This window comes from Hemitrygon akajei, chromosome 18 (assembly GCF_048418815.1).
Source record: "Hemitrygon akajei chromosome 18, sHemAka1.3, whole genome shotgun sequence".
Lineage (NCBI taxonomy): Eukaryota > Metazoa > Chordata > Chondrichthyes > Myliobatiformes > Dasyatidae > Hemitrygon > Hemitrygon akajei.
In genome coordinates this window covers 39190846-39213695 of record NC_133141.1, presented here as the reverse complement: position 1 = coordinate 39213695, position 22850 = coordinate 39190846, and the positions used below count along the sequence as shown (strand labels likewise).

Below are 22850 nucleotides of genomic sequence, written 5' to 3'. Positions count from 1 at the left end.
TGGTACTGTAGCAGTTTGCGTGTTGATATTACAGCTCAGGATGTCAGAGTTCAGAGTTCAATTCCGACATCCTTTGTAAGCAAGTTTGTACGTACCTTCCCGTGTGCGTGTCAGTTTCCTCCCACAATCTAAAGATGTACTGCTTAGTAGGTTAATTCGTCATTGTAAATTGCTCTTTGATTAAGCTAGGGTTAAATCAGTGGACTGCTTGGTGGTATGGCTTGAAAATAAAACTAAAATAATTCTAATATCCTAATGGGATTCCCAGCTGAGTCAGGCAGGACTCTCTCTACATATTAACATGCTACTACAGTAGTGATAGATGAATTTGAGCAGGTTTGGAATGATAAGAATTTGTACAGCTTTATCAAATCTCAGCATGTCTGAACCTGCTAGACTTTGGTGGGTTAAAATCCACCCACAAATTCTACAAGATCTCCATATGGATTGTGCTATGAATACATTTGCTACATCAAAGGTCCAAATAACTTTTCTTAGATATATTGTTCATAATGCATGTCAAAAAGCTAGATAGATTTCATATTTAAATAGCCTTTATTGTATCTTTAGTTATAACAAAGTGGTCTGTTACTTATGAAATGTATCACTGTTATAGAGCCAAATACAGTAGGCAAACAGAACATAGCAAGACAAAGTCTCATAAACCACAAATGAATAAATGACTCAATAATCTCTTTTTGATGGTTTGCTTTGAGAGGGATCTTGGCCACAATACCTGGAGGACTCTCCTGCTCTTCTGGAAATAGCACGTTGTCATTTTTATTTCCACTTGAGTAAGCAGATAAGATTTTGGTTGAACTGGAAAGATGATACCCCCTTCCAGTAACAGCATAACCTCAGTCTGGCAACAAAGTTTGGCCTAGATTACATGCTTACCTCCTTCTTGGTGCTTAAACTCGACATTTCTGATCCAAAGGAGAGAATATTACCAACTGAATCAAGCCAATGTCATGTATGGCATTAATAAGTTCCAAGTAAACTTATTATCAAAGTACGTGTATGATATACAACCCTGAGATTCATTTTCCTGTGAGCATACTCAATAAATCTAAAGAAGAGCAACTAAAACAGGATCAATGAAAGATCAACCAGAGTACACGACAACAAACTGTGCAAATATAAATATCCATAAATAGCAATAAGTAATGAGAACATGAGATAAAGAGCCCTTAAAGTGAGATCATTGGTTGTGGAAACATTTCAATGATTTACTGAAATTATTCCATTATTTAGATTTATTAATGTTGATATTGATCCTTATGAGTCAGAATGAAATTTATCACCACTGACATATGTCGTGAAATTGTTCTGCAGCGGCAGTACTCTGCAATACATTAAGAAGTTACTATAAATTACAGTAAAAAATATAAAAAATAAATAAATAGTCCAAAAAGAGAGCAAAATAGTGAGGTAGTGTTCGTAGACATTCTGATGGCGGAGAGGAAGAAGCTGTTCTTAAAATGTTGAGTGTGCGTCTTCAGGCTCCTGTATTTCTTCCTTAATGGTAGTAGAGAAGAGGGTATGACCTGGATAACGAGGGTCCTTAATGCTGGATGCCACATTCTTGAGGCATCGCCTTTTGAATATGTCCTTGATGTTATTGCCCATGAAGGAGCTGGCTGAGTTTACAGCCCTTTGCAGCTTGTTCTGTTCCTGCACCACCATACCAGACAATGATGAAACCAGTCAGACAGCATTTTCCGGTGGACCTTGGCATAGACAACGTTGGCAGCATGCTTAGTGCTTAGAACCTGTACAACCACCTACACTTAAATTGTGATTCTCCATACACAAGAAAAGCTCATTTCATGTGCCTGGTTTTTTTTTTGCCTGATCGTGCTGATGAGGCCCTGGAAGGGTAGAGGCTGTTTTTCGTGACTGACTATTAACACAACTGAGACGAGGATTCAATCTGCCCAGCTCAAGGTGCAAGCATTCCCAAAATCACAGATTAGATTAGGAAGCAAAGCCCAATGATCAAAATATGCAAATTCAAGCTGCTCTATGATGCCTACCGATCTATTCCCCGCCCACTCTTTGGTAAATCAGACTACTAGGCTGTACTCTTTCTCCCAGCCTACAAGCTGAAACATGAGGATCCAATATAGAAAGGCACGCAATGCTGGTCTGAGAAAATAGAGTTTCTATACAACTGCTTTTGAGTCAGCAGACTCCTTCATATTCAGAACGCAGCAGCCAACCTAGATAAGTATGTCACCAAGTCACAGACTTTATCAGCAAGTGTGGAGAGAACTGTACACCAAAGAGGTCAGCCCAGATGTTCCCAAATCATGGATGAAGTGAGGGATAGCCTTCCATCTTAAGTCCAGGTCAGTGGAGTCCTAATTGAGCAACATGACCCAAACAAGAAATCAAGATACAAACTTTGTAAAGCTATTGAGGATATCCTAGAGATAGGGGCCCTAGTGGCATTTTGTTATGACAAAGCACATCATGACTTCAGAACCAGGCTTGCTTCCAAATCTCTCAATAACCTTGATTGAGGAGAACCTATTAATCTCAAGCTTGACGTATTCAATTGACCTGGCACCCACAGCTTTCAGCATAATTAACCATGACCCAGTTACTGCTTAAACGCTCCCACCCTGAATGGAAGATTCCAATTCTGTGCTTTCAGAACCTGCTATTGCACTCCAGCAGAGGACTCAGCCGTGCCCAGATTCCCCGTCCTTAGGTAGAGGAGTCATTTCTCAGTTTCTGCAATGATAAACTTAGCAAGGACTCGCAATCCTACTGATTTCAATGGGAATATATGCCGCAGATGTAAAGCAATGGGAAAGGTAAGCTCCTCGTTTTAAGTTATTTTGGTTTAGTTTAATATCATATTAATATATGCACCTCTAGGTGCCTAGCTATTTTAATATTTAACTATTTTAATATTATTAATTATTTTTAAAGATGAAGAGAATAACAGATTAGCTTTAATTGTCACATGCACATTGATGAAGTGAAATGCATCAATTGCATCAACAACCAACACAGTCTGAGGATGTGCTAGGATGTCTGAGGACATGATTCCGGTGCCAACATTGCATGTCCACAACTTACTATCCTATACATCTTTGGAATGTGGGAGGAAACCAGAGCACCCAGAGGAAGCCCATGCGATGAAGAGAACATACAAACTCTTTACAGACTGTGGTGGAAATTGAACTGGCAGTAAAGCATTATGCTACCTGCTATGCAAACATGCCATCCACCTTATTATTTGCTTAACTTATAATAGTTTTTATTAATGTTTCAGAATGCTTGAAAACTTCAATGATTCACACAAGTTTTGCCAGCCTACAACCTAGCAGCAGGATTTCTGACTGTCAAAGCAGTCAAAAGGAGTTTTAGGACAGAGTTACTTTAGCACTTATGAAGCACTCCTTTAAGGGAAAGAGACACAACATTGAAAGTGGTCCAACTATGGCAAAATTAAGGATCGTATTTCATCTGAGGAAATGGCTTATCAAATTGCCAGAAAAAGCAGAAAGTCTGTGGATTGAGAGTACTTTAGAACTCAACAAAAGATGACCCAGAAATTGATAAGATAAAATGGAATGTGACGGTAAATTAGCGAGAAATATAGATCATAAGACATAAGAGCAGAATTAGACTATTCGGCCCATCAAGTCTGCTACACCATTCTATCATGGTTGATTTATTATCTCTCTCAACCCCATTCTTCTACCTTCTCCCCCTAATCTTTGACACTCATACTAATTATGAACCTATCAACCTCTGCTTTAAATATTCCCAATGACTTGGCTTCCACAGCAGGCTGTGGCAATGAATTCCACAGATTGACCATCCTCTGGCAAAGCAAATTTCTCTGCAACTCTGTTCTAAAGAGACATCCTTCTATTCTGAGGCTGTGCCCTCTGGTCCACCATTATAGGAGACATCCTTTCCATGTTCACTCTTAAAATCAGATGATAAGTGTTTGTTTCAGCATTTAAAAGGAAAAGACTAGCAAGAGCAAATGACAGGAAAGGGAGAATTTATAATCCAAATATGGAAATAGCCGAGGAAAACAAGTGCTTTCCGTCCTCCTTCATGGAAGAAAACAGAAAAAAAAATCTCTCAGAAATAGTGGAGAGCCAAGGTTCAGTGAAAATGAGGAAGTCAAAGAAATTAGTATAAATACTACTAGAGACACTAATAAGCTAAAAACTGCAAAATTCAAGGGTTTAATGATCCACATCTCAGTATTTTCTAAATTGAGATATTGAATGCTTTGGTTCTCATGCAGAAAATTTAGCAATGTAATCAGTACCAACTTGATCAAGCAGAGGCAACATGCAGTTAACAGAGGAAATCATGTCTGACTAATCTATCAGAGTTCCTTGGGGAAGTACTTAGAGTAATGAGGGAGCACCAGTGAATGTAGTTAAATTTTGATTTTCAAAAGGCTTTCAATAAGGTTCCGGACAGGAGATTATTGAACAAAGTTATTATACACATGAAATCAGGGCAATATATTAGTGTGAATTGAGTGAGAGGTGGTCAGAAGATATAAAACAAAAAGATGGAATAAACAAGTTCTTCTTGAGTTAACAGGTTGTGACTAATTGCCTGCCGTACAGATTGGGACCAAACGTTATACTTCCAGGGTTGCAGATGTTAGAAAACGTAGTGGGAATGGGAGTAGTGATGAGGACGCCAAGAGACTTCGTGGATAAGCTGAGCAAATGGATATCGACACCAGACAGAATACAATATGGAAATATCAGGTTACTTACTTCTATGGAAAGCACAGAGATGCTGAGTAATTTTTAAATGGTGAGTGTTTAGAATGTGTACACAAGTCACTGAAAGTTAACATGGAGGAGCAGCAGATGGTTCGGAAGCCAAAAGGTACACTGGCTTTTGCTGCCATAGGATATAAAGATGTCTTGTTATGACTATAGAAGGACAAGGTGAGCCAACTGTGAGCAACTTTGATTCCCTTACCTAAAAAAAGGGATATACTTGTTGTACAGCACATCTTCAGCAGACTGGTCTCAAGGATAACAGATCCATCAATTCTCCATATTGAGAAGCCTCTATTCTTTAGGTTTTAGAAGGGTTTGATAGAGAGGATATTTCTCCTGCTGAGGAGGGATCATTGTCTTAACGTAAGGGATAGGTTATTTTGGACTGAAATTAGAAGAAATTTCTTCACTCAAAGCATGGTGAAACTTTGGAATTCCCTACACTCAAAAGCCATAGAGGCTCAGTCAGTGATTTCATTCAAAACTTAGATTAGTAGATCCCTGGATATTAAGAGGAATCAAAGGATATGAGGATGAGGCAGGAAGATACTGCTGAGGTAGAAGATGAACCACAATCTTACTGAATGGTACAGAGACCCAAAGGGTGAATGGCCCACTGCAGCTCTTGTATGTTCTGATGTTCTCAATTCTAATTCCCACTGCCCCACCTGCTGTAACTTCTCAGCAGCTAATATTCAAACCAATTGCTGAGTCAGAAATATCAGTCAGAATGGCACCAACAGAAATGGGTATCTTTGTAAATGATATAAGTATGAAACATGGCATCTATTGTGATTCAACGGAGATTTATTATGCTCTTGTGGTCATCCATTCCTAAATGTCTCTTTAACATTAGCTTATAAATACAGTTTAAGTTAACCTGGCCCATTATTGGGTGGCATGGAGGATCAATGGCCCTCCTTTTAAATGATTTTCATAACTGAGCAGCTTGCTGGGCGAATACAGAGGCCACAAGACACAGCTATACTGATGGCTCCAGAATGAAATATAAGACAAATCAAGTAATAACAGAAATTTTCCTTCCCCATAGAGCAGTCAAGAAGCAGATGAGATTGTATCGATAATTTATGACAGTTACTTGTTTCATAGTCACCATAACTGATACAAGAATTTTTATTCCAAGATCTAATTAATTTATGAACATTAAATTGTACTTATCTTACCCAGTTCTCACGAATGAACTCAAATTTGTATCTCCTGATTGATAGCTTGGTTCTCTGGACATTAATCTAGTAACTCAACCTTTGCGCCATCACATGGTTTGAATATACTCAGTGCACAAATAGGAATAGGAATAGTAAGGTTCTCCTCCTTCACAGGATAATGAAGAAAGCCTAAACTTTAAGCATCATTAGGTGCAGGAGAGGACCCCGGCGACTGAAAATGCCAGACTAATTACGCTGGTCAATTATAATAGCCTCAAGCAATCGGCCTCCATTAACTGAAGGGGCAAGATGTGCAGCACTCTACAAGCTATAGATACAGAGTGACAAGGGTTTCAGCATCCAAGCAAAGAAAGGAAATTACATAGATTATAAGAGGCATAGATGAAGTGGATAGCCAGAGATTTTTTCCCAGGGCAGAAATGGCTAATACCAAGGGGCATAATTTTAAGGTGATTGGAGGTATGTATAAGGAAGTTGTTAGAGATAAGTTCTTTACACCAGGAGTGTTGAGTGCATGGAACACCCAGCCAGGGATGGTGGTAGAGATAGATACAATAGGGCATTTCGGAAACTCTTAAATAGGCACATAAATGATAGAAAAATGGAGGGCTATGTACAAAGGAAAGGTTAGATTGATCTTAGAGTTGGGACAACATTGTGGGCCGAAGGGCCTGTGCTATTTACTATGCACAAATGATGATCATCAACAAGATGTGTGTCTATGACTCCTTTAATACTGAGTTAACTGGGTGATCAGAACCTGACACAGAAGATGCTCCCTAACAAGAGATATTGCAGATGCTGGAAATCCAGAGCACCAGACTCAAAATGCGAGAGGTCAACAGGTCAGGCAGCATCGATGGAAAGTCAAAGTTTCACAGCCGGGGCCCTTCGTCGGGACTGGGAAGAAAGGGGGAAGAAGCCAGAATGAGAAAGTGGGGGAGAGTTAGGAGTACAAGCTGGCAGGTGATAGGTGAAGGCAGGTGGGTGGGGGAGGGGGGATAAAGTAAGAAGCTGGGAGGTGATAGGTGGAAAAGGTAAAGGGCTGGAGAAGAAGAAAGTGGACCATGGAGAAAGGGAAGGAGGAGCGGAGAGTAGACCATGGGAGAAAGAGGAGGAGGAAGGACACCAGGGGAAGGGATGATAGCCAGGCGAGAAGAGAAGAGGGGAGTAAGAGTGGGGAATAAAAGAAGAGGGAAGGAGGAGAGGGAAAAATTACTGGAAGTTCGAGAAATCAATGTTCATGCCATCAGGTTAAAGGCTACCCAGACAGAATATGAGGTGTTGCTCCTCCAGCCTGAGGTGTTCACTAAGGTGATCAAGTCTGTGTTGACCTTCTGTGGAACAACGCAGTCAGACCTATTCACTCATTCTTTCCCCTTGACTCTGCAAATTATTTTCCTTCAATTGCTGATCCAGTTTCTACTTATTTGTCTCAACTGACTGTTTCCACTATTCTAGATCATAACCATGTAATGTAAAATAATGTTTTGCAATTTTTGCTTATGATTTAAAATGCTTTTTCCTTGGGTAATCTACAAAATGGAAACAGCTTCCCTCTATCTACCTTATCTACACCTCGTGATTTTGTACACCTTTTTCTGCTGCCGCAGGGCCAATTCTGTCTATTCTTGTAGGTTGAATCCTTCCTCCCTAGAAACATAAATGCAAATCCTATTTGCACCTTCACTCAGACGTTCAGATTCTTCTCATGGAATGCTAACCAGAATTTAATGAAATACCTCAGCTGTGACTTTAACACGTTCTAATTGGATGGATCTGTCACAGAAAGGGCAACACTTGACTCAGATTTGCACAACACATTTTGTGAATGGCCCACGTATCGGCTGGTCTGACATTGATGGGGGATGTGGTCTGTTTCGATCTAGGTTGGAGCCCTGTTTGTGACATGGCAGACACAGTGGGTTGAAGCAGGTTAAGGCAACTGGGGAAAAAAGAACATGACACATTGAATTGATATTTGATCGTAATTACCATTATTAAGTATAAAAGATAAGCGTGGTCAACATAATATTTTCCTACTTTCCTTTGAATTATCTAAGTCCCTGCTTTAGAGGAAGCAGTCACACGAGAGGCACATAAGATAATTAAATATAATATTACCATTATAAAATATAAAAGATAAATGTGGCCAACAGAATATCTTCCCAACTTTCTTCTGAATTATCCAAGACCCTGTTTTTGAGGAAGCAGTTACAAGAGAGACACGTGACAAAATAACAGTTCAGGTGATCACGTGCTTGATTGAAGGGGTACATTTTGAGGAGCATCAGAGAGGAAGAGGTGGTTTGTAAGTAGACGTACAGGCTGCAAAGCCCAAACAATTGCAGGCGTCGCCACAAATGGCAAAGTGGTAAAAACCAGAGATGGGCACGAGACCATGAATAGAAGAGCACGATGACCCAGAAAAACAACAAACGAGAAGGGTTGGAGCTGTGTGGGGTTTGGAACATACTCCATAGTTCCAAGGACTCTTTTCTAAGTGAAGGTACATAAGGTCAGCTGGCCATTTTGCAAGCCCAACAAGCACAGGCCATGGGAAAATTATAAATTGGTCCCAATTACAAGCTTTAAAGGTCATTCACAATTGTTTACACACATTACACCATGTTAACTCTTGGACATTACACAGCTTGCCCTTGCTGAGACACCTAGTATGACTAGTAGAGTGGTATGATTAAATGTCTTTACTGAGTCGTTATAGTGATGGTACACACTGAGCAACTTACAGTGTGGGAGCTATAAACCAGGCCTGCTGAGATGAAAGGACATGCACACTTGAAAGCCTGCGCCAAAATGAGAGTGAGCCCTCCGCGTGGAGGAGGCCCAGTCAAGTCACCGCGCTATCAAACAACCGCATGTGCACCAGCCACATTCTCACAATTGATTTGATACAGTACAAGCTCATTCTTCCAAATATAACTATTCACAACGGAAGTCAAGCAGGAATGTGGATCAGGGTATTCTTCTTAGATATCAACCAACACCAGAAGTGATCCCTAAGGGGCTTGGATGCCTACATTAAACATTCGTTCTCATTTTCTCTCCTGACTGCACTAGGCAATTCTCTGCCAGTTGAGCAAGGCCTCCATTATCGATTTGTTTACTTAGACCTCACTAACCTTTCTTATACGTGTCCATCTTTCTGATTCCACCAACGTTGCCTTTATTACCTATGCTTGTTCCCATTCGCAAAGGTGATAAGGAGCCGCCTTCATGAACTGCTGCTGTGGCGCTACTGAAGCTACACCCACAGGAGTAGTAAGTGGTGAAATCCAGATTTAGATAGCACCAATGAAGGAATCACAATGTACTTCCAGGTCAGGGTGGAGTGCAAATCGTAGGAAAAGTGACTGTGGTGCTGTTCCCATACACACGTTTCCCTGCCATTCAGTCTGGCAAGTGCTCAGACAAGTAACTGCAGTGTATTTGTAGACAGCGCACAATACAGCCACTGTATTGAGTGACAGAGTAGGTGAGCGGGTACAAGTCAACTGTGCTTTGTTGTCCTGGATGATGTCGGGATTCTTGAGAGTCGGAACTGCAATGATCCAGGCCAGCGGAGAATATTACATCATAGTCCATACAGGCCAAAAGGCTTGGGGTCATTAGGGATAAAAATTAGTTTTATTTGTACGTTGAAACATTGAAGCATACAGTGAAATGTGTCATTTGCATCAAATAATCTAGGAATGCATGCACCTCCCTCCTCTACCCACCCATGTTCCCCCTCTCTGACTTCACCTGTCACCTTCCAGCTTGTACTCCTTCCCCTCCCCCCCACCTTCTTATTCTGGCTTCTTCCCCATTCCTTTCCGTCCTGATAAAGGGTTTCAGCCAGAAACATCGACTGGTTATTTTGTTCCACAGCTGCCCGACCTGCTGTCTTCTTCTTGCATTTTGTGCATGTTACTTTGGATTTTCAGCATCGGCAGAATCTCTTGTGTTAGCTAGAGGCACAGCACCTTCCATTGTCTAGGTTCTTCAGTACTACATACTGTAGGGACAGTGTCTGGTCCCAATAGCCATTGCTATATTTAGGGCTTTCAACATCACCTTAATAACATGTTGAGTGAAACAAATCGGCTGAAGTCTGGACTCTGGATCCTATGATGGTGGGTGTCTCAAGATGAATCATCTGTTCAGGTGGAACTTAGTTAAAAACGCTTCAGCCTTTGCCTTTAGCACTCACTGTAGTAGAGGATATTTTTGCATTCTCTTCATCCTGTTAGATGCTTCATTGTTTACCGCCATTTACGACTAGATGTGATGGAACTTTAGAGCTTCGTGCTGATCCACTGATTCTGCCTAGTCCCATTGACCTGCACCTCCATAGCTCTCCCATCCACGTGTCTATCCAAACTTCACTTAAATGACATCTATTTCTCATCTCACCCAACCTCAGTGGAAAAAAAACCTGCTTGCATTTACCCTATCAATACCACTCATGATTTTGTATACCTCTATCAAATATCCCCTCATTCTCCTACGCTCCAGGGAATCCTACTTTAATTTGTGCCTATCAGGCACACTGTAGAAGGATACACTTCATATTAATGCTCCCTGTAGGCGATATCAATGTCCTAAGGTTTCACGTAACAGCTTTGGCCCTGTTCTCTTCCCTTGGCACGTCTCTCTATGCATTTGGAAGAATGGATTTAAAGGCCAGTTAAGTTCAACTTGATTTGTTAGAGAGTAATCAGTTTCAAAACAAGGAGAACACTCAAAGCAAATGAGTGGTAACAGCAATTTAAATGAATATAATCAAAGCAGCTGATTTAGATCTGTGACATCTCATTAAAATATAACAATGCAGATTAATGAGTACTAAATGCTTTTTGGAACTCATCCCTTTATCAGATGCCAAAAATAATTAGACTTTATTCGTTAGGTTGACTTAGTTCTGACTTGCCTCTAGATACAGCGTTATGCTGCTGGTGTGCCACATTACAGATAAAATGTTAGAATGTCTCAGGTAGGCACAAAACAAACACCTGGTGTCATTTGAAGATCAGATCCATGGGCACTCCCTGCCAAAAATCCCTCCCTCAAATTATTGAATCATTCATTCATTACGTGATTACATAACATTGCCTTGTGTGAGTTGGCTGTCACATTTGGCAACAATAACTACTCCTCAAAAGTAATCTGTAGTTTGTATGGTACCTTCCGGAGAATCTGAAAGGCAAGACATAAATTGACCTGAAAAGTCAAACAAAAAAAAAGTCAGCACTTGAAATCTGAAATAAAAGCTGAAAATGCCTCCAAAACCTCAACTAGTCAGATGACATAGGTGGAAAGAGGAACAATCCCTATTTTGAGTTTATGGCCCTTCGTTAGAAGAGAGAGAGAGAGAGAGAGCGAGAGCGAGAGAGAGATAGAGATACACAGAGTATCTCTCCAATCCCCAGTTATAGAGTCATAGTGGAATACATTACAGAATCAGGGTCTTCAGCCTACCTATTCTGTTTATTCCCATTAATCTGACCTGGACCATAGAACCTCCCATCAATGCACTTATTGAAATTTCTCCTAAATGTTGAAATCAAACCTTCTGTGGCAGCACATTCCACACTCTCACCACCCTCTGAGTGAAGACGTTCCCCCACAGGTTCCCCTTAAATATTCCAACAGAGTAATTTTAAGAAAAGAAGTTCTGACAGAGGGTTGTAAACCTAAATCATTGACTGTTTCTCTTTCTGCAAATGCTGACTGACCTGAGCCTTCCAGGCATGTTATGTTTTTATGTAAATCCATCCATTTTTAAAAATTTATCCAATAACCATTGGAAACATTATCTTAATATAATCTACAACAGCTAGGAAGAAATCAACTACTCTTTCCAGCTGTCCTCCTAATCCTACTTTAATTTCTATTTCAAACTAAAGCAAATATCTTCAAATATTAATATTATAACAGTAGTAATATTAAAGGTACATAGCTGTTGGTAGAAAATCATTGGCTTAACGTCTAGTGTAGGTGGTAAAAAGTGCCATATCAAATCTAAAACATCATTATGCAAATAAAAAGGCACATAATTGCAAACAACATAACCTCCTAGCATCCATGAACAATATCAAAGATACAATATTTCTCCATAATAATTTCTGAAAAGGTAATGAGAACATGTAATCTAGCAGTCTAACAATATTTAGTTCAATTGTGAAACACTACAGTTTAGCTTCAAGTCCAGCTTACATTCAGTGGCCACTTTATTAGGTACAGGAGGTACCTAACAAAGTGGTCACTGAGTCTATTTCTGTATGTTCATGGTCTTCTGCTGCTGTAGTCCATCTACTTCAAAGTTCAACATGTTGTGCATTCAGAGATAATCTTCAGCACATTACTGTTGTAACGTGTGGTTATTTGAGTTTCTGTAGCCTTCCTGTCAGCTTGAACCAGCCTGGCCATTCTCCTCTGACCTCTTTCATTAACAAGACATTTTCACCCACTGAACTGCAGCTCACTAGATGCTTTTTGTTTTTCGTACCATTCTCTGTAAACTCTATAGACTGCCGTGCTTGAAAACCCAAGCAGATCAGAGTTTCTGAGATACTCAGAAACCAACAATCATTCCATGATCAAAGTCACTTAGATCACATTTCTTCCCCATTCTGCTGCTTGGCCACATCTGAGTTGCTGCCACACGATTGACTGATTTGTATTAACGAGCAGGTGCACAGGTTTACCTAATAAAGGGGTCACAGAGTGTATTTAAGGGTAGCTCGGCTTTGTAAAGTAGTGTTTGACATGGAACAGAGAGTAGCATTGGGAGCAGGTCCCAATATCTGTCCTAATTTCTTACAGCCTAGGGAGACAATGGTCACAAAAAGTGGTACAGAATAGTGAAATCTAGACTGGTTCTAGCTTACTATGTGCCTATTGGACACACAACACAGTGCTTAGAATTAGTGCAGGATGAGCCCTTTAGAGGTCTAATATTCATGAAGGAATGCAGCCAAAAGAAACCAAGTTAATTGAAAATCCAACTGGCCTGCTTTAAAGATTATTCTCACTGAGGAAATTTTTACTAATAGTTGTATTTAACAAACACAAAAGACTGAACACATTTAAATAAGTGGCACTGTTCCCTTGTGGACTTAATGCTTCAATTTTGCTGTTATACTATCATTGTAACTAAAAATCTGCCTCTGGGCACATTTTTTTTCATAATATGAGCAGAACCGTAATATGAAAGCTGTACCATGTGTGAATAGTGTTGAAAGAAGAACAGTGGGTTGTACTGCATTCATTTAATTGGAACAGGGAACATAGAACAGTACAGCACCAGAACAGGCCTTTTGTCCCACAGTGTTGTGCTAAACCAATTCAATTACTAATCAAATGGCTAACTGAACTAATCCCCTCTGCCTATACAATGTCAGTATCTTTTCATTTACCTCAAATTCATGTGCTTGTCTAAACATCTCTCAGTTTCTAATGTATCTGCCTCTACCATCACCACAAGCAGTGCATTGCAGGCACCCACCACTCTGTGTAAAATAAAACTTGCCTCTAACATCTCCTTTAAAATTACCCTCTCTTACCTTAAATCCATGCCCTCTGGTATTAGACATTTCAACCTTGGGAAAAATGATACTATCTGTCTACTCTATCTATGCCTATCATAATTTTATGAACCTCAGATCTCCCCTCAGCCTCTGCTGCTCCAGAGAAAACAATCTAGGTTTGGCCAACCTCTCATTATAGCACATGCCCTCTACACCAGGCAGCATCTTGAGGAAGGATCTTTGAATGGAAGTCTAAAGTGGAGCTCAAGTGGATTGAACTGGAAGAGCTCTGAGATATCAGATCGAGAAGTGTCAGAAGGAGGTTCCTCAGCATAAACCATTCATTCCAGCTTCTCCTCAATAGGAGGCAGGCTTCAGGAATCTGTCCATACAGTTACCCACAAAATTACAACTATTAAGTCTGTTTGTAAATATTATAAATCTTCAGTCAACTTTTAGCATATCCAACAATTGTCGAATGTGAGAACACTCCTAAATTACATCTTGGCAAGAAACAACTGTTTTGAAACTGGCCTCTCTCAATGTGAAACAACAGATAAAGGTAGTTGATACAAGTGTTTGCTGAAACAAAGATCATTTAGAAATGCAAGGGCCCCTTGGAACTTAAAATTTGATTATCAGTTAAAAAGTAACTTGTGGAAGCGTTTAGCAGATGCAAATGCTTAAACTCTTTGTTCGAACTCAATTTCCCTTTCTTTAACTGATTAAAAATATCTCCTCAAACTCATCTTTGACAGCCCTACTGTAGGCTCCTAACTGAAAATTTAACTTGATTTTAACTTTTTTTTAAAATGACCAATCTGCTATATGTTTCCAACATACTTCCATTTTATACACAATCCCAACGTGCAGCTTGAACTATGCACATTCAAATGTTTGTATTTAAAGACTTTCATTAAGTGTGGGATGACCCTTGTGGTTTAAGCTTCACAGAGTCTATGAAATTGGCAATGGTTGTGAAAGCCACACAAAGAGCAATATGAAAGAATTTTGTAGTTCTCTGGGCCACAAGGCGACCAATCAATATTGAGAACTCTCTCTTGCCATGCAAACTGGAAGCCAACACATTTAAGCTAACTACTCCAAATTAGAGACTCACCTACCATTAACTAGTGACAAATACCAGCCTATGAAGTTAACAAGCATGAAACTGGCAGCGCCAGGGTAAAAGACTAATTCTCTTGATACTTAGCTTTTAAAGACAGTTCAGACCACAAGACTTTGCATCATATCCTGAGCACCCACAGATGCCCTAATCCCACAGGAAGCTCAGCAATCTGCCATTCCTAAACTGTAAGACTGAAAAACTTGCTGACTCCAGTGAACACACACAAAATGCTGGAGGAACTCAGCAGGCTAGGCAGCATCAATAGAAAAGAGTACAGTGCATGCTTTGGGCCAAGACCCTTCAGTGGACTGGAGAGTAAAAGATGAGGAGTCAGAGTTAGGAGGTGGGGGAGGGGAGGAAGAAACACAAGGTGATAGGGGAAACCGGGGGAGGGAGAGGGGTGAAGAGCTGGGAAGTTGATTGGTGAAAGAGATACAGGGCTGGAGAAGGGGGAGTCTGACTGGAGAGAACAGAAGGCCATGGAAGAAAGAAAAAGAGGGGGAGGAGCACCAGAGGGAGGCAATGGGCAGGCAAAGAGATAAGGTGAGAGTGGGAAAAGGCGATGGGGCCGAAGGGTCTCGGTCTGAAATGTTGACTGTTTACTCTTTTCCACAGATGCTGCCTGGCCTGCTGAGTTCCTCCAGCATTTTGTGTGTGTTGCTTGGATTTCCAGCATCTGCAGAATTTCTCTTGTTTGTGACTCCAGAGAAGGCGGATCCTGGCCAATGACAACAGTTTCAAGTTATCATATAATCTGTGGTAAAACATGCAGAGGAATAAGGAAATTAATATGGCAATGCAGAAACTTCTAAATTTCTGGTCTCTTCATTTGAAATGAGGTTCTTTTGAATATGAATATCTGAATTCATTGAACGTAAGAAATAATAGCAGTAGGCCATCCGGCCCATTGAGCCTGCCCCGCCATTCAATAAGATCATGGCTAATCTGTCTGTAAACTCAGCTCCATCTACCTGTCTTTTCCCCATAAGCCTTAATTCCCTTACTGTGTAAAAACCTATCTAACTGTATCTTAAATATATTCAGTAAAGAAGCCTCAACTGCTTCCCTGGGCAGAGAATTCCACAGATTCACCACTCTCTGGGAAAAACAGCTTCTCCTCATCTCTGTCCTAAATCTTCTCCCCTGAATCTTGAGGCAATTGGCTCATTTATCCATCTTGTTTGAAACAAGCAGCTATCTCTTGGTAATAGAAGAATTCCACATCATTGTAAATATTTAAATATTTATATCAGTAGTGACAGATTTCAAATCACTTTGGTCACTTGACCCTGATTCTTACCAATTCGGCTTTGATGAGGACTCGCTCCTGGTGAAAGTGATATGAAAGTTAACTATATACCGACTGCCAGGACTTCCTGGCACGAAAAGGAGACCAGAACTAAAATGAGCAACTCCTGCAAGAATCCTCCTGCCAACAAGTGTTGATAGAGGAGGCGTTAGAAACCATTCACAAACCGCTCCACGTGCCAATATCACTATTTACTCTCGCTGTAAATATACATACAAAATATTCTGACAGGGACTGAGTTTCTTTGCTTTGACAGTAATGTGAAAAGATGTCAGAATGAATTTTTCAGTGACTCATAACAGTCCTTAATCTAAATAGAGTGTTTGTTCTACTACTGCTTGCACATCATTTCAGTACATTGAACATACAGTAGCTCGTAAGCATTCCTAAGTTTCAAGAACATTTTGTTCAACTCAAAGGTGGATGGAAACTGAGTCATAAACCGTTGGTGCTCTTTGCAGCATTAACAGCCCAGATTTGCAAACAACAAATTACTTCAGCATCTTTACATTGCAGGCCCCCAAGAATGTGGTTTACACAGACATTGGCTCAAAGTTGTGTTCAACGATTTCAGCAGTTCCAGCCTTTATATTGGACCTTTCCAGTATTCAGATTTTTGCTCTCTTTACTACTGATAAAAATGTTTCAAGTTCTTTTTGCTCCTATTTATAGACCTATGCTTGTTATTCACTGATGTCTTTACCACTCTCACTTGGCTCCATGATCCATTTTGTCAGTTAATTTGTCCAGGCTTCCGTCGTAGCACAGAGCTTCCTATTTCATATTAGATGTAACTTCATAACTCTGATGCCAGTTCGTTGACCTGAAAGGTCAACTCTGTGCCTCTCTCCGCAGCGGCTACCTAACCTGCTGAGTATCTCTATAGCTTACTGTTATAGTTCAATGTCCACTTCAGCACTCCGCTTGTACACTTGGATAAATATAAGGCAAAAAAATTAAGCCTTTAGTTTTGCACAATGAAAATATTAAAGTTGTAGAACGTAGACAGAGAGAAAGTCCTGAGGAATATTGAGGAACAGGTCTAAGAATTCCTAAAGGTGGCGTACAGATGATAAGGTGGTGAAGAAGACAAACAGGATATTTGTTTTTGGAGATGAGGGGTGAACTTATAGAGGTTTAAGAACTATTAGTTCCTTAGTACTGTAAGCAGGACATTTCACCTCACAATCTTCCTTATTGTGATCTTGTACCTTTTGTCCACCTGCACTGCACTTTCTCTGTAGCTGTCTAATGATCTGATCCGTATGAACAGTGTGCAAGCCAAGCTTTTCCCTGTACTTCAGCACATGTAACAATAGCAAACCAATTCCAATTTATAGAATTGTGAGATGGATATGTAAGGTGAGTTGTCCTTTTTCCAGAGGAGGAAATTCTAAAACAGAAGGGCATAGTTTTAAGATGAGAAGGGTAAAAGAGGCAAGTTTTCTCACAGAGTAGTCGGTATATGGAACAAGCTGCCTGAGGAGGTGGCAAGTACAGTTACAACACTTAAAAGGCACTTGGACTGGTACATGAATAGGAAAGGTTTAGAGGGATATGGGCCAAATGGAGGAAAATGGGACTAGTTCAGGAAGGCATCTTAGATGGCATGGATGAGTTGGCCTATTCCGATCCTGTAGAGCTTTATGACTCTAATTTTATAAAGCACTGGATAAAGTATTGTGTACAGTCTCGTAGCCACACAATCTGAAGGACTTGATTACACTAGAGAATTTGGCAGGCTGTTGCTCGGGGTGGAGTATTTCAGTTATCAGGAGAGACTGAGTAGGCTGGGATTGCTTTCCTTGGCACAGAGAACACTGGGGGAAGGCTTGATTGATATATTTAAAATTCCAAGGACCTCGCTATTCACCTTTTGCACTATTTTATTATTTATTTTTCTAATTTTCATATCTTGCACGGTACTGCTGTTGCAAAACAACAAAACTCATGGCATCTGTTGGAGAAAATAATGTTCACAAGATCACTAGATCACAAGACAAAGGAGCAGAAGTAGGTCATTTGGCCCATCGAGTCTGCTCCGCCACTCCACCATGAGCTAAACTATTCTCCCACCTAGTTCCAATTTCCGACTTTTTCCCCATATCCCTTGATACCCTGACTAATTAGATACCTATCAATCTCCTCCTTAAACACCCTCAATGATCGGGCTTCCATTGATTCTGATTTCCAGTGTTAGTGACCCTGACTTCCACAGCTCAGAAATCGCAGTGGTAAATGGCAATGGTAGAAGGTGATCATCAGGGATCTCTGTCTTTGCTCTGTGTTCGGGAAGACAGTATGAGAATAGACCTGTGGGTGATCGAGGAAATACCATGGCAGAAGGAAAGCCATTTGTAATAAAATAACTTTCAAAAGGAAGTTTCCAGCTATATTTCTACTGTTATTTCAGATTTCCAGCACTGAAGTTTATTTGCTTTTCAATTACACAAAATGATACAAATAATATCCCAGAAATGAGAGGGAACCGAAAGGCTAGTAAAAGGAGGAATTAAAGAATATTAAAGTAATTAATTGAATTGGAAGTCATATATCCCCAAGCCTGAATCTGCATTCCAGAGTACTTAAAGAGGTATCCATGAAAATAGTTGATGTATTGTTATCATCTTTTACAGTGGCCACTGAGTGTTATAGAAAAAGTGTGATAACAAAGCACTTAAAAATATCAACTGAATCAGACAAAATTGACATGGATTTATGAAGGGACATCATGCTTGACGAACCTGGGAATTTTTTGAAGATGTAACCAGTACATTAGATGAAGGAGAACCAGTTGATGAATGAGATCTATTTGGACTTTTGGAAAGCTTTTGATGAGATAACTCTATAAAGTGAATGCACTGGGGATTCAGGGTAATGTACCATTATGGAATGAAAACTTGTTCATCAACAGAAAGTGCAGGTGATGTTAGGATTGGAAAGATTACTGACTGTTAAGTAGAATAAGGGGGTTATTCTGCTACTTATGCATTTCATTAGCTTAAATGGAAGGACTTTATATTTGGCAAGCAGTGTTTGGGATGAAATGAGGTCCCTCGGATAATTAGTTAATTAACCAAATAGTTAATTAAGACTAAAGTGCAGTGGAATGTTCATTCCACACAAGGTTGAAAATCTGGATGTTGTATCCAACTGCAGCTATTGCTACTCATATTTTGGAGTTGGAGCCGCAGATGGATTCACCACAGATGAGATCATGTGATCACAGCAAACGCTGCGGAGGTGGGAAGAACGAGTGATCACAGAGCAACGCACACAAACCGCTGGAGGAACTCTGCAAGTCAGGCACTTCAATGGAGGAGAATAAACAGTCTACATTTCAGGCTGAGACTCCTCATACATGCTACCTGATTAGCTGAGCTCCTCCAGCACTTTGTTGGAGTACTGTGCTCAGTTCTGGTCACCTCACTACAGGAAGGATGTGGAAACCATAGAAAGGGTGCAGAGGAGACTTACAAGGATGTTGCCTGGATTGGGGAGCATGTCTTATGAAAGCAGGTTGAGTGAACTCAGCCTTTTCTCCTTGGAGTGACGTAGGATGAGAGGTGACCTGACAGAGGTGTATAAGATGATGAGAGGCATTGATCGTGTGGATTGTCAGAGGCTTTTTCCCAGGGCTGAAATGGTTGCCACAAGAGGACACAGGTTTAAGGTGCTGGGGAGTAGGTACAGAGGAGATGTCAGGGGTAAGTTTTTTACTCAGAGAGTGGTAAGTGCGTGAAATGAGCTGCCGGCAATGGTGGTGGAGGCGGATATAATAGGGTCTTTTAAGAGACCCCTGGATAGGTACATGGAACTTAGTAAAATAGAGGACTATAAGTAAGCCTAGTAATTTCTAAGGTAGGGACGTGTTCGGCACAATTTTGTGGGTCGATGGGCCTGTATTGTGCTGTAGGCTTTCTATGTTTCTGTGTTTCTTCCAGCACCAGCAGAATGTCTTGTGTTTGTGGGTAGTCACAGTGTAGAGAAAGGCTGATGTTATGGGAAATCCCTGGAGCTAATCTCTTCATCAATGCAGGAACCATTTGAATCAGCAAAACTACAGAGGGTTAGGAACTCATCTAGCTCCATCATGGCCAGAAGTCTCCCCACCATCAAGGCCATCTTCAAAAGACAGTGCCTCAAGAAGGTGGTATCCATCATTAAGGACCCTCACCGTCCGGAACATGCCCTCTTCTCACTGCTACCATCAGGAAGAAGGTACAGAAGCCTGAAGACACACACTCAATGTTTTAGGGACAGCTTCTTCCCCTCTGCCATCAGATTTCTGAATGGTACACAAATACTACCGCACTTTTTGCACTACTTTTTAAAATATATTTCTTATTGTAACATAGTTTTTTTTTAATGTATTGCACTGTACCGCTGCCTCAAAACAAAAAAGTTCCCAACATACATCAGAGTTAATACACGTAATTCTGATTCTGATTCTGAAGAGATGGTTTCTCAGGGGAGTGCTGAAAGCCAAGTTTTTGGTAGCATAGATGACTCAGCTGCCGAAGAGGGGTGGAATAAAGAGTGGTAGGGGATTCCATTATAAGGCGAACATGTTTCTGTGGCTGCAGGAGTGACTCCAGAGTCATATATTGTCTCCCTATTGCTAGGGTCATGGATGTCACAGAACAGCTGCAGACTATTCTGAAGGAGAAGGAAGTACAGCTTGTTGTCATGGTACATTTCAGTACCAACAACACAGATGGAAAAAAGGGGTAAGGTCTGCGAGGTGGATTTAAAGAGTTAAGTTAAAAAGCAGGAATTCAAAGGTAGTAATCTCTGGCTGAAGAGGTGGCGCCAGAGGGAGAGACTGAGATTCCCGAGACACTGAAAGCATTTCTGGAGAAGGTGGAAACTGTATAAGGAGAATGGCTTGCAGCCAGATAGGTCTGGCACCAATGCCTTAATGGGAGTGTTTGTAGTGCAATTGGGGAGGTTGCAGAGTAGCAGGGGGGCGGGAACCTAAACAGGATGACCAGAGACAGTGTACAACAAGCTCAGAAATGGAAGAAAGTTGAATACAAAGCAGAAGAGAGACAAACAGGGCAAAGCACAAAATGGAAGATGCTTAAAATGGCAAAAGACAAGACTAAAGGCAGATGAACTAACTGAATGAATTGAAGTCAACAGGTATGATCTGATAGCCACTACGGAGATCAAAGCTGGGAAGTTAACATTAAAGGATATTTATGTTTTTTTTTGGGGGGGGGGAGTTGGAAGAAAAGCCTCTTGGGGTCACATTGTTATTAACAAATAAGTAAAGTTGGCAGAGATGATCCAGGCTCAGGGATGTTGAGTCCATTGGGTGGAGGTTAAAAGCATCAAGGGAAAGCATAGACACCCAAACAGTATTAACACTGCTATTAAAGACAGTGTGTAATAAGAGCAATGCAATATGCTCTTATGGGAGACTTTAATTTTCATTTAGATTGAGTTAATCACAGTGGAAAGTGTAACTACAGATATAAGTTCATAGAGTGCATTCAAAATAATCTCCTAGAACAATATATTATCATATTCACGAGGGTACCTTGGGTTGGTAATGGGTAATAAAGCAAGTTTAATATATGACCTTGGAGTCAAGGATTCCCACAATAGTAGTGATCATGGTATGTTAGAATTTTACATTCTATTTGAGAGGGATAAACCTTAAAAACTGTGTTTAACTTAAGTAAACAGAATTACAATGGAATGACAATTGATTTGGTTAAATTAGATTGGGCCAACTGATTAGGCATGCAATGGCAGACATTTAAGATAGTAATTTATAACCCCAGTAAGGAGGAAAGATTCTAAGGAAAGGATGAAACAACCATGGATGTTAAGGAGCGATGAAGTTCAAAGAGAAAACAAATAAGAGTGAAAAGATAGAAGTAGATCCCAAGACTGAGTTCAAATTTAGCAAGAAGTATACATAAAAACTTATAATGAAAGAGAAACTAAACTACAAGGGAAAATTCATAAGAAATATGAAAATGGACAATAAATATGTATTTACAAACATAAAAAGAAAGGTAGATGACCAAGTAAACATTGGCCACTAGAGAACAAGGCTGGGGAAACAGTTATGGAGAAAAAAAAGCAGCAACCATCATCAAGGACTCCCACCATCCAGCCATGGTCTCTTCTTGCAGCTACCATCAGAACGGAGGTATTGGAACGGCCTTTCAACCATCAGGCTCCTGAACCAGTGTGGATAACATCACACACCTCAAATCTGAACTGATTCCACAACCTATGGACTCACTTTCAAGGGCTCTACAACTCATGTTCTCAGAATTATTTATTCACTTTATTGCTTCTTATTATTATTTTTTGACTTTATCATTTGCACAGTTTGTCTTCTTTTGCACATTGGCTGTTTGTCAGTCTTTGTTTGAGTTTAGTTTTCATTGATTCTATTGTACTTCTTTGTTCTACTGTGAATGCTTGCAAGAAAATGAATCTCAGGGTAGTATATGATGACATATATGTACTTCAATATTAAATTTACTTTGAACTTTAAATAATCCTGGGGAGAAATTAAACACCCATGACCATTGCCATAGCCTGGATGACTAGCTCCCTAGGATTCCAAATGAAGAGGCTATTGAGTTGGTGGATGTATAAGTTACAATATGTGAAAAATCCATAAATTCTGGAGAAGAGCCAGAGGACTGGAAGACTGCCAATGTGATGTCCTCATTTAAAAGGGGATAGAAGTAACTACAGACCAATTAGCTTAACATCATTTAGTGTAATGTTATTAGAGTTATAGAGTCACAGATTTGTACAGCACAGAAAGAAGCCCTTCAGCCCATCACATCAATACTGACCTTTTCACCCACCTACATTATTCCCATTTGCCCTCATTAGGTCTGTGTCCTTCTATGCCTTTCCTTTTCAAGTACCTGTCTA

The 22850-nt window shown here is 40.3% G+C and overlaps 1 protein-coding gene across 5 annotated transcripts in view; it reads right to left on the bottom strand.

Moving 5' to 3' along the window:
* Positions 1 to 22850, bottom strand: part of LOC140741337 (thyroid hormone receptor alpha) — a 502247-nt gene that overhangs the window by 375955 nt on the left and 103442 nt on the right. The window contains exon 1 of one of the 5 annotated variants that reach the window (XM_073071437.1): positions 15930 to 15950. The exons of the other annotated variants lie outside the window; for them this stretch is intronic. The gene's annotated coding sequence lies outside the window, so the exon portion shown is untranslated. Of the gene's footprint in view, positions 1 to 15929; positions 15951 to 22850 lie in introns of those variants that run through there. 5 annotated transcript variants of the gene reach the window in all.